The following is a 7,452-nucleotide window of genomic DNA, read 5'->3' as shown; positions in this document are numbered from 1 at the left end:
TGTGTAACAAGCACACAATGAAATATTATTGGAATTCTAACAGCCCCTCTGTGTCCCTTTCCAAGCATTAGCTCCCTAAGGTAACTGGCATTCTGATGCTTAACAAAATAGGAGCTTTTTCTGTTTTTGAACAATATATAAATATAACCATAAAGTAACTCTATTGTGTCTAGGTTCTCTTACTAAATATTGTTTTGTTAGATTCATCCATGTCGTTCCCTCAAGTTGTCTTGTTCCTTCCCATAGGAGCATGTTATTTCACTGTAGAAATATATAACAATTTATTTGCTAGTTTTCAACTGAGGGCTCTTTGCTTTGTTTCCAGTTAGGCTATAGCCTGAGTAATACTGCAAAAACATTGTTTTCATATCTAATATTGGTAAACATTTATTTTTCTCTTTTTGTTACTTTTTTTCTTGATATGTTTGAGCTTTATATGCTATTCTGATACCTCGATATGGATGCTAAAATAATTTTCAGCTGTTTCTAATATTTATTGCGTTTTCTTAAATAACTATGAGTTATTTAAATGTGAATTTTTTTTTTAAATTGAGGGGTTGGTTATTCTTTATTATTTATTTTTAGCTTAACTCTGCTGCTGTGAGAGAACTTCTTATGCATTTTTTCAACTTTTGGAATTTTTAGTTTTTATTATGCATTGAATGAGTTCCATGTGCACTTAAAAAGAGTTTTGTTTTGCAGTTGTAGTGTACTATGTTGTTTGGACTTTATATATAGCTTGCTATAATTTTCTTATCTATAAAACAATGACAGAGGTGTGATAAAGTCCCACAATGATTGTGGATCCCCCTAATTCTCTGTATCTACTTTTGTTTCTGGAAATATTTACTGTTAATATTTTCTGTTTACTGTTAATGTGCCATTGTGTAATTAGATATGAACATATTTAGAATACTGTTTTAGTGAACTAATTCTTTTACCTTGATGCTAAATTCACCATTTTCTGTAGCAATGCTTCTTAACTAACCAGTTTTGTCTGATTTAGTATAACTTTGCATTAAATTACTGACTCGATGGATATCTAATATTTCAAACTTAACATGTGTAAAATAAAATCTCACTCTTCCTCTAGAGACTCATTCATTCTGTAGTTTTTTCCATCTTAATTAATAGCAACTCCATTTTTTCCATTCCTCAAATCGAAATATAGAGTATCATTTCTCTTTCTTTCAATCTCTTTTTTCAGCAAATTCCAATAGTTTTACATTCAGAATATGTGTAGAATATGATGATACTTTGCCACCTCCACAATTACTACCCTGTTTGAATCACTGTACATACTCAGTCATCTAGCTTATATCAGTGGTATTCTAACTCATCTCCCAGCTACAGCCTTTGTTCTCTAGAGTCTATTCTCAAAAAGGTAACCAAAGTCATTGTGTCAAAGGTAAGACTAATAACGTCACTTCCCAACTCTCTTAGAGTAAATGTCAAAATTCTTATTCTCTAACTTTATTTTTCCTCAAAGTTCTTAGTAGCATATAGGACACTGTAATATTGTATGCATGTGTGTGTGTGCGTGTGTGTCTGTTTATTGACTTCCTCACTGTCTCTCTAAAATGCAAATTCTATGAAGCATGAAAGAGAGTGTACTATATTTCATTAACTGCTCTTTTATCAGTACAAAGAATGAGGCTTGGCACATATTAGGCATTCAGAAATATTTATTGAACGAATAAATGATGACCTCTACTTTTCTATTCAAGGACAAATATAGTTCCTTCCTCTGGTAGGACTTGGCAACTTTAGAATATAAATTAATCTATAATTATTCTCCACTTTAAGTTGCCCACAATAGTTGTTTTCTTAATAATGGGCAATTTAAATCTTGGGAAAAAATGCACTTAATTATTTGTTTAGGGACTAACATTGGTAATATAGTGATCCCTATGTATTGATAATTCACTTCTTTATCTCTTAAAAGATAATGAAAGCTGTAAGCATAAGTGCATTAAATGTAAAGAGAAAGCTGTGGTAATAAAGCTCTATTCTGGCAAAACAAATAAGCAAACAGATAAATATACTGGTAAGAGCAGTTATTTGAAGTTTTATATTAGTGATGCACAGGTTTAAAATGTAAATGATCAATGCTTGAAATTATTTTTCAAAACAAATTCAGTGTCTAAGTGAACTAGTTGAAGTTTTAAAATCTGGAACAACAAAATGAACTGCCATTTGCTAAACTATAGAAAATCAGGAAACATCTTTAATGGTGAGATTAAAAATAAGATTGGGGAAGCAATTAAAATACAACATAAGTGGAAATTTTGAGTCTGAAAATATGCTCTGATAAAATTATTATAAAGAACCACTTAAATCAGAAGACTAACAATCGAAGAAAGGTTATCTGCATTATTTTATCCTTGTTTCTTTTAATGGAAATAGCTATTTCCCTAAAATAACTTGTTTTAGTTTTGATCTTCTTGAAGGTTACTCAGCCAGCAAAATTTAATAAGGCAATAACTTAATATTATTATTCATAAATCTATCCTTTTGCCAAATATTTATTGATTTCACAGTATGTCTCGTGTTGGAGATACTAATGTATTTAAGGTGAGCTATATTATATTTATCTGGATTCATTCATGAATCCTTTGAACTAACCAATGCTATTAAAATGAAAATTACTGAGAAATAAAGTGTTTAGTACCAATTCAAAAGTATGTAAATAATGTTAATTCAATGAGAGATTCATAAACAAGGACTTCTTGGAGATTATAGATAAGAAAGATTTTTAAAAGTTGGTAAAATTTGACCTAAATATTTAAGAATGTATAATATCTTACCATAAAATTTAACCATATTCTCCTCATTTAGAAAAAAAAAATTAAAGTATGGAAGGGGTTAACATATCTGTGGAATGGCAAAAAGTTCCATGTGTTTGTTTCCCTAAATAAATGATCCCAGACATAGAAGATGAGGGAAATCAGGAGATATTATACTGTGGATTTTTATTTCACATGCAAACCGTATTAGTTGCTACAGAAATGAAAAAGTGACCAAAAGACATGATTATATTAAAAGGTAATATGTTTCTGTATTTAGCAAAGATAATTTTTCTTATCATTTAATATCTTTGCAAGGCATCAACAATGCTTAGAGAATAGATGTTCCTAGTGCTGTTTTTAATGAAAGGGTGGTCTTCAAAAGGTGCAAGTGGTCTCAAGGTTGCCTGAGCCTAATTAGTGTGCATTCTAGAGAAGGTATCCATCTGCTTCATGCTCACCTGTGTTCTACATGAGCTCACCATTAGTGGAAAAAGATGATTTCTTAAGCAATTCTACAGAAGGAAGACTGCAATGAACTTTGTGAAAAGGATAAAAAAATGTCTGCTCCCAAGAAATATAGAAACTAGGGCTTCCCTGGTGGCGCAGTGGTTGAGAGTCCGCCTGCCGATGCAGGGGACACGGGTTCGTGCCCCGGTCCAGGAAGATCCCACATGCCGCAGAGCGGCTGGGTCCGTGAGCCATGGCCACTGAGCCTGCGCGTCCGGAGCCTGTGCTCTGCAACGGGAGAGGCCACAGCAGTGAGAGGCCCACGTACCGCAAAAAAAAAAAAAAAAAAAGCTACTTGTCCGTATCAACTTGGGATGGTAGATAGAAAATCATTGATTAGTCCCTGATTTCGCTCCCTGGGAAGAATTCCTTTGGTAATTGTTCTCATGCCCTTTGGGAGGTTTCTTCCTGTCTGTTCATCTCTATGGCTTTATCTGTGTTGGGTGTTGTAGAATAGTTCCATCTGTGGCTGGTGTATGTTTGTGGACCTATAGGTTGTTTTAAAACAAAAATGTTTTATGTTTGTTTTTCTTCTGTTTTGTTATGGCTTGTGTTTTCTCTGGCAATGCAATTCATTCAAAATTTACCAGGCACCTTCTGATTTATTCACTCCTTGTCAGTTACATGTAGCAGTCAACCTACTGAAGTTCTCCACCAGACATAACTGATAATCTGAGTTATATCATTGATTCTTTATGCCATGCTTTATATCTCTCAACTTAATAGTTGGAATGGTGAAACCAGCTGAAACTATAGCTGGGGTGGGAAGATAACACAATTAAATTTACTTTTGTACCATGGCTGATTTTGTTTTATGGGCCAACACACCTGTGAGGATTCTGACTTTTTCCTTTCCACATCCAATATTTATGGTTATTCTGATTCACTGGAAACAGGTTCCTCAGAAGAAAATCTCTAAACTCGTGCCAGTGGGCCAAATCCAGTCATGACTATTCTTCCACAAATAGCCTATGGACATTTTCTCATTATAATAGTAAAGTTGGTGCTCACTTCAGCAGCACATATACTAAAATTGGAATGATACACAGAAGATTAGCATGGCCCCTGCGCAAGGATGACACACAAATTCGTGAAGCCTTCCATATTAAAAAAAAAAATAGTAAATTTTGGTAGTTGTGATGGAGAACATATGGCATACAATGCCAAAAATATTTATTATCTGACTTTTTACAAATAATTAGTTAACCCCTAACAGATTTATTAAGCTTATTGTATTTCTTCCAATTTATCACAGATAATATTTTACTGAATGTTTTTGCAATACATAAACACGATTACCATCTCTCACCTTGCTATGTCTGTTTCTTTCCTTTCTGTTTCCCAGTTGCAAAACCCATGTCATATATCATAATAACAAAATAATGATATTTATGCTATCAAGGTTGGAAAAAAATTATGATGGAAGAATTTCCAAATGTTCTTTCCTGGTGTATTGATCTGTTTTGTGGACTCTTGCTTAAGTTATATTCCCAGTGTGACTTCTTTTTTCCTTTCCTTCTAATAAGTGAGATTGTTTTTTAGTCATATTTTTGTTGAGTTTAACTTTCTTCTATAGTTCATGTTCCCTTATCCTATTTTTATCTGTATTTTTATATTGAGAATTCTAGTCAAATGTTTTATGATCTTTTGACTGAATGTTCGTTTTTAAGAGTAAGGCACCTAAAATCTGATAGGCATTTATGTGCACAGTCAGGACTTGCCAACTGATTGGCTGACATAGATTAAGTTGAGTGAGTGAGTAGAAAGCAAGTCATTCTTTTGGCAGAGCCACACAAGTCAGTATCATTAGGTCTTTCATTGACATTTACCCCATTTTTAGTAAAGTATCTCTCTAGTCTGTGCCTTTCTTTGAATTTCTATTTTATGCTCTGTTTGTTCTACACTTACATGACAGTTGACAGATTTTGCTTTGTTGTGGGTTAATTACTTTAGAATTTCCTTAAATGTTCTATAAATGAATCCAAGTTGGCGTTAAAATATTTCATTGTACTTTTTAGCTAATATTAGATCATGCTATTATATTACATTGACAACCATCTGGCTTCATCTAGTTTATTTGCAATCTTTTTGAGTTTTTTTGCTTTTGAAACATATATTCAAGTATTAGAATTTGGAAAAGGTACTATGAGAGAAGTAAAGTAGTCAGAACATTACAAATTGGACAACAATTAAATTTCTATCAAATAACTATCTTTCACAATCTTTATTCACTTGGTTTGGTGGCAGGCCTGCATAATAACTTGCATAGACCTATCACTTTCTTAAACGTTCAGGCAGAAAATTTCTTAGATTATCTGGTAAGTATACACTAACTCTGTGGTGCTGGTGAGATTTTATAAACTAAAACGCAACTAAATCTCATTCTGTTTTACTTGTATTTACTTTGGATAACATGGGCCACTCAGTTCTAATTTCAACAAGGTAGACACACTTGTCAATAGAATTCCAATACATGTGCGGTAAAATTTTCAAAGCTTGCAATCACATCTATGAAAGGTTTTCAGGAATCCACCAGGCTAAAACACACTAGTTAAAACACTTTTTTTATATTTCATGCCAAATAATCATAGTTAAAACTTTATAAACCTCATGTTAAAATTTTAAAAATCTTTAGGATTAAAGTGATATTTTCCTTACCATAAAATATTTGAAACTGTGGTGAGCTAGAATGTAGTTATATAATTTAATTGTCATTAAACAAAATATTAGATACATTACCCCTTGAAAAACTGAAAGTCTTGAACAATACCAGATATAGAAACAATCAGGAATATTTCCAGTTTTCTGCTGTCATGGACAACATGCTAAAGTAGTTTACCATATAGTTTTTAAATAACAGAAAGAAGTAGTGCTTCCAGCATCGTAAAGACTTATCGTTCCTTAAGAGAGTGCTTTGTTCTATACTTTGTTACTTTCAATATCCATGGATTAAAGACTGTGAATATCAACAAAACAATTCAACCTACTTTTTTTTTTTACATCTTTATTGGAGTATAATTGCTTTACAATGTTGTGTTAGTTTCTGCTTTATAACAAAGTGAATCAGTTATACATATACATATGTCCCCATATCTCTTCCCTCTTGCATCTCTCTCCCTCCCACCCTCCCTATCCCACCCCTCTAGGTGGTCACAAAGCACCGAGCTGATCTCCCTGTGCTATGTGGCTGCTTCCCACTAGCTATTTTACGTTTGGTAGTCCATGCCACTCTCTCACTTTGTCACAGCTTACCTACTTTATTAGGTTCCAAGGCAGGAAACAGTTTCAAAGTCCACATCTTGGCCATATCTCAAATTCGAGCTTTTTGTATTTTCTCATTCATATTGAAAGTCTCCATCTTCAGCAATATTACCACATCACCTAATCAGTAGGTCTACTTTAAATTTAAAATACTTTCTGACACTATAAAAATTTCTTAAGTTTGTATAAACTAGGTATCTGTGGGGTAGGAGAGATTTGTGTAAATGAGATACAAAAATGAATAAAAACATTTATTGCTTTGAATGATTATAATATGCGATTTACTGAACTCAGCAAACAATCTATTTACTGTTCATATTGGAAGAAAATAATAGCTAAGATAAAAAATGAGAAAGAAAAAACATTCTTTCAGAAGGTAGTGAAAAACAAAAGATTGCTGCAGAGAGCATTGGTGTTCAGTTTTAAGCCTTGAGAATGAGAATAAATGTTTTTCCTAAGTTGCTGTATATTTTTTGTCTCAGACATTTTTCTTTACCTTTTTTTCTAGTCCTAAAAGTGAAATGGATTATCAATAATTGCTCTACAATTCAAAATAACAGAATTCTGTGCTCTTTATGTTGACTTAAAAAAGTATACAACATGAGAGTTGTGAGTTAAGTTCTGTTTGGGGCAAAATGAGGACTATAGCCCAGGAGACAGCATTTCAGATAGCTCTGAGAAACTGCTCCGAAGAGGTAGGGGGGAAGGTCAGTATACATGTGATTTTGGTGAAGGGAGAGTAACATGCAATCAAGCACATATTTTTGCAGAAGGTTTCTGCTAGTCACGCGGAGCAGTCGTCACTATGAAGGATTTTAGTGCTTTTCTAGATATGAGGAGATACAAGAATTGGGCTCGTAAAATCGGCTTCTGAAAATATCTAACTATATGAAGA

The 7,452-nt window shown here is 33.1% G+C and overlaps 1 non-coding gene across 1 annotated transcript; it reads left to right on the top strand.

Annotated features, from left to right (window-relative positions):
• Positions 1-4,299: 4,299 nt before the first annotated feature.
• Positions 4,300-4,406, top strand: LOC137211505 (U6 spliceosomal RNA). The gene has a single exon (XR_010937111.1). It is a non-coding gene; the product is annotated as a U6 spliceosomal RNA (small nuclear RNA).
• Positions 4,407-7,452: the final 3,046 nt, after the last annotated feature.

This window comes from Pseudorca crassidens, chromosome 18, assembly GCF_039906515.1.
Source record: "Pseudorca crassidens isolate mPseCra1 chromosome 18, mPseCra1.hap1, whole genome shotgun sequence".
Lineage (NCBI taxonomy): Eukaryota > Metazoa > Chordata > Mammalia > Artiodactyla > Delphinidae > Pseudorca > Pseudorca crassidens.
The sequence above is the reverse complement of the archived record's forward strand: the minus strand, read 5'-3'. Positions and strand labels throughout refer to the sequence as shown.